Here is a 5,000-nt window from a genome sequence, read left to right as displayed (position 1 = left end):
GAGGAATGGGGTAAAGATGCACAGTGTGTTTCACAACACCACCTGGGACGTGCTGTGCATCCAGGAGACGTGGTGGGAGGCGGAGCATCTTCGCATAGTAGAGGCTATGAACATTGGTGACTTGTACTGTGCTTTGGGCTCTGCAAACTCCCGTGGTGTGGCTGTCTAAGTCAAGCCGGGTGTTTTTGGCGTGTCTTCTTTAGTGCATGAGGACCCGCATGGTCGTTTTATCGTGATTGATTTGCAGCGTGGCTCCACTAAATTCCGCCTTATAAATATCTACGCGCCTAATGAGGAGATGGAGAGGAAAACCTTCTTCAGTTCTGTTTTCCCTTATGTTACAGATTCCTCTATTTTGATCGGTGACTTTAATATCGCTCTGTCAAAAATCGATCTCGGTCCGAACAACACCTTTAAGAATGATGTCAGTAGAGGCTATTTAATTGATGCTGCAGTGGCTGCTGATCTGTCCGAAGTCTGGAGAGGTCTTAACCCCCTAAAAAGGGATTATTCCCGGCGTCAGGTGGTGCGGGGGGTCCTCCTCCAGTCTCGGATAGATCTGTGCTATGTTTCAAGTGCTTTATGGAAGTATATTGGGGGTAGCTCCTATGCATGTGTGGGCTGGAGCGATCACTCCCTCTTTTCTGTTACCCTAGACTTCCTGGGTGGTAAGAGGAATGGGGGGGTCTGGGTTTTTAATAATATGCTGCTTGCCGACCCCGCCTTTGTAAATAGGATGGAGCACTTTTTTGATTGTCTGGATGGTGAAATGGAAATGTGTGATTCTTTGGTTGATTGGTGGGAACAGGCAAAGTTTAGAATTAAAAAGCTGTGCCTCCGTTATAGTAAGCAGAGGAGGTGGGAGGAGTCCATCAGGGAGCGAACTGTCCGGAGCAAACTCCAAGGACTTGCCGCTACCTCTGGTATAGGTCCGGTAGACCCTGAATATCTGGAACTGCAGGAGGAGCTCAGGAACATACAGGTTAGTCGGGCTAGGGGGGCGGCACTTAGATCCAAGGCCCAGTATGCGGTAGAGGGGGAGCGCTCCACAGCTTTCTTTTTTGGCTTGGAAAAGTCCAGGCAGAGCAAGCTATATTTGGACGGCCTGTTGGACGAATCAGGTAAACTTCATAGTGATTTGGATGAAATTCTGGATATTGTAGGTAGGTTTTATTCCGATTTATTTGATGGTGAAAGGATCAACGAAGTAAGCTGTAGTAAGGCACTAGGTGCGCTTGATGTGTCTCTTAGCTCTAGTGACGCTGACAGCTGTGACCTGCCTATTTCCTTAGTAGAGGTTTTAGCAGCAATTAGGGGTCTCAATGCCTGTAAAAGTCCAGGAGAGGATGGTTTGAGTGCAGAGTTTTATAGTGCTTTTGCTCACAGGTTAGCCCCGATTCTCCATACTCTCTTTAGCGATTTTGAGAGAGAGGGTCGAGTTTCGGACTCCTTTTCTCTGAGCATTGTGACTTTGGTTTTTAAGAAGGGTGATAAGCGGTGCCTGGCCAATTACAGACCAATAAGTCTTCTTAACACTGATTACAAAATATTGGCAAAAGTATTGGCGCATAGGTTGAAAGGTGTGATTGGTAAAGTGGTTGCAGGTACACAGGCGTATTGTGTCCCGGGGCGGGACATTTCTGACACAATACTGTCCTTAAAGTATTTGTTGAAGGAGATGCATGTCTCTGGTGGGATTCACGTTTCAGTGGATTTCAGTAAAGCATTTGATAGAGTCGAGCATTGTTTTCTTTACCGCGTTTTGGAGAAATTTGGTTTTAAAAATGGTTTTGTAAACTGGATTAAGCTTTTGTATTCCAGTGCGGTTAGCCGTGTAAAATGTAATGGACTCCTGTCGGATAGCTTCCCTTTGCGGAGGTCGGTAAGGCAGGGGTGTCCTTTGAGTGCACTTCTCTATAGCATAGTGGCCGAGCCTTTGGCCGCTATGCTCAAGAGGGACGGGGCTGTGCATGGAATCGTGAGTCCATCTGGTAGGGAATATAAGATTTTTCAATATGCGGATGATACCAATTTGGTTTTGCGCGATGTGGGGAGCCTCAATGTGGCTCTCCACATCCTAAATGTCTATTGCCTTGCCTCAGGAGCAAAGATCAATTTTGATAAGACGTCTGTGTCCTACTGCGGAGGCATTGTGGCCCCACCGAATGTTTGGGGCGTCAGGGACGCAGGGGATTCTTACAGGGTTCTTGGTGTGCCCTTGGGTAGGGATGAGGTGACCTGTCGTGATTGTTTGTGGGCTGGCCTGTATAGTAGTGTGTGTACCCGAATGAATCTATGGAAAACGCGTGGTCTTCACTTGAAAGGTAGGGTGTTGGTTGTTAATGCACTGTGTTTGTCTCAGCTAGTTCATGCTCTTACTGTGTATGACTTGCCGGGGGTGTTTGCAAATAAATTTAGCGTTGCTGTCAGTAAATTTATCTGGCGGCGAGAGAGTGCACCTGTGGCACATAATGTTTTGGTTGGTCAGTATGATCGGGGAGGGCTTAAACTGATCGACTTGGTGGTTAGGAAGCATGCTCTGCGTCTCAAATTGATTAAAAAGTTCCTCGACACCAGATTCGATGCGGCGTGGAAGGACTTTTTTGCATCGCAGGTTGAAAAGTTGGGTGAGTATGGTGTTTATAATTTGTGTATGCTTCCCCAGAGGACTGCCCTGGATCTGGTCCCGCCTTTTGAGAGGGAAGTGTTCGAGGCGTGGGCTAGACTTCGGCCGTTTGTAGTGGCGGCCCCTTGCTCCTTGTGGCAGCTAGGGCAAATGCCTTTACGTTTTAATCCTGACATGCTCTCTGATCCTCCTGGGAGGAGGGAGAGCATGTTCAGCGGGTTTTTTGAAAGGGCAGGTATAAAACGGGTTGGGCAGTTGTTAGATTTTGAAGGTGGGGTCGATGTGGATTTTATCAGGGGTAGTTTTAGTAGGGCGGGTCTTAGGTTTAGGAGGACCGAAGTGGTGAGAAAGGTGAGTGATATACAGATGTGTATATTGAGAAGGTGGGGCACACTCTGAGAGAGCACAGCCAGTTCAGGAAGCATATGAGGGAGGGATTGGCGGTGAGTCGCCCCTTATTTTCGTTTGGGTTAAGGGGGAGAGGTTGATGGGATTGGCAGAGACACCGACTCGTGCTTTATATCGCTTGCTGTTGACCCAGGTAGTTAGGCGCCCCACTGCTGAACATAGGTGGTCACAAACATTCCCTGAGCGAGATACTGCATCAATTTGGGCAAATGTTTATAATTGGTATACCCCACCCCAAGTTAGTAATTTTGCTTTTAAATTGAGACATCGACTCGTTTTTACATGTCTTATGTTGCACAGCATTCAACCTGACAGGTTTAGTCGGAATTGTCCAGTGTGCGGAGGAGTTCCAGAAGATTTGCTCCACCTCATGTTCCGGTGTCCGGTGGTGCGGCGCTTCTGGACCCGGCTGCAGGACCTCCTCGTCAGGAGATTGGGACTGAGACTCCCACCACCGGCGGTCGATGTGGAGGACATGGACGAGCCCTGGTTCCTGTTTTTCGGGCCCATCTGTCGGGATGTCCGGAGAGCTGATTCGACTGACAGAATCAACTGGGAGGCTCTTCATCTATGCCTGTCCTTCGGGAGATATGCTGTTTACCTGGTGCGCAACATACACCTCTATGACGCCAGGACTGCTGACCACTGGGCTGTCTTTGCGAGACTTTTGGCAGCCCATATCCGCCATCTCCATGCTGTCAGAGAGCACGAGTTTGTCAACACTTTTTTCCAACGTAATGATTTATTTTCTTTGGATACATGTGGACACCCCAAGCTGAACATTTGAGGACTTCCCGCCCTCTGGTGGTTTGCCCCCAAACCTCGGCGAATTTCCCCTGTCATTATTATAACATTTAGTTTTGGTTACCTTTTGATGGTTTTAAATTGTGCCTAATTTGACAATGTTTTTGGTGGGATTGAAAATGAGTGTATTATTTCTGTGTTGAATTTTTATAATAAAAAAGAAAAAAAAAAAAAGAACGCCCGATCTCGTCCGATCTCGGAAGCTAAGCAGGGTCGGGCCTGGTTAGTACTTGGATGGGAGACCGCCTGGGAATACCAGGTGCTGTAAGCTTTTTTTTTTTTTTTTTTGCACCTCCGTCGCAAAAGTAAACTTTCACAAAATAATTCCAGTTTGCTAGCTACTTGCTAGCAGACAGCCACACGCTAAACTGACAGGATGAGAGCTGAAAATGCTGTCAAAATGCTTTTTCCACCCCAAGTTGGGACGACTGTAATCTTTAAAAGAGTCAACTGTGGGCTTTTTCTCGGCTTACGGCCATACTACCCTGAGAACGCCCGATCTCGTCCGATCTCGGAAGCTAAGCAGGGTCGGGCCTGGTTAGTACTTGGATGGGAGACCGCCTGGGAATACAGGGTGCTGTAAGCTTTTTTTTTTTTTTTTTGCACCTCCGTCGCAAAAGTAAACTTTCACAAAATAATTCCAGTTTGCTAGCTACTTGCTAGCAGACAGCCACACGCTAAACTGACAGGATGAGAGCTGAAAATGCTGTCAAAATGCTTTTTCCACCCCAATCTGGGACGAGTGTAATCTTTAAAAGAGTCAACTGTGGGCTTTTTCTCGGCTTACGGCCATACTACCCTCAGAACGCCCGATCTCGTCCGATCTCGGAAGCTAAGCAGGGTCGGTCCTGGTTAGTACTTGGATGGGAGACCGACTGGGAATACAGGGTGCTGTAAGCTTTTTTTTTTTTTTTTTGCACCTCCGTCGCAAAAGTAAACTTTCACAAAATAATTCCAGTTTGCTAGCTACTTGCTAGCAGACAGCCACACGCTAAACTGACAGGATGAGAGCTGAAAATGCTGTCAAAATGCTTTTTCCACCCAAATCTGGGACGAGTGTAATCTTTAAAAGAGTCAACTGTGGGCTTTTTCTCGGCTTACGGCCATACTACCCTGAGAACGCCCGATCTCGTCCGATCTCGGAAGCTAAGCAGGGTCGGGC

At 47.5% G+C, this 5,000-nt stretch overlaps 2 non-coding genes and 1 pseudogene across 2 annotated transcripts in view; all 3 read left to right on the top strand.

The window, feature by feature from the left end:
* The first annotated feature begins 4,305 nt into the window (after positions 1 to 4,305).
* Positions 4,306 to 4,424, top strand: LOC147183337 (5S ribosomal RNA). Its single transcript, XR_015092098.1, has one exon. It is a non-coding gene; the product is annotated as a 5S ribosomal RNA (ribosomal RNA).
* A 195-nt stretch (positions 4,425 to 4,619) lies between these two features.
* LOC147183336 (5S ribosomal RNA) lies at positions 4,620 to 4,738 on the top strand (annotated as a pseudogene).
* Positions 4,739 to 4,933: 195 nt separating this feature from the next.
* LOC147183335 (5S ribosomal RNA) overlaps positions 4,934 to 5,000 on the top strand; it is a 119-nt gene continuing 52 nt past the window's right edge. The window contains exon 1 of the ribosomal RNA XR_015091461.1: positions 4,934 to 5,000. This exon is cut by the window's right edge and continues 52 nt beyond it. This is a non-coding gene — a ribosomal RNA (5S ribosomal RNA).

This window comes from Leptonotus elevatus, chromosome 1 (genome assembly GCF_054856555.1).
Source record: "Leptonotus elevatus isolate MCC_2025b chromosome 1, RoL_Lele_1.0, whole genome shotgun sequence".
In the NCBI taxonomy this organism is placed as follows: domain Eukaryota; kingdom Metazoa; phylum Chordata; class Actinopteri; order Syngnathiformes; family Syngnathidae; genus Leptonotus; species Leptonotus elevatus.
The sequence above is the reverse complement of the archived record's forward strand: the minus strand, read 5'-3'. Positions and strand labels throughout refer to the sequence as shown.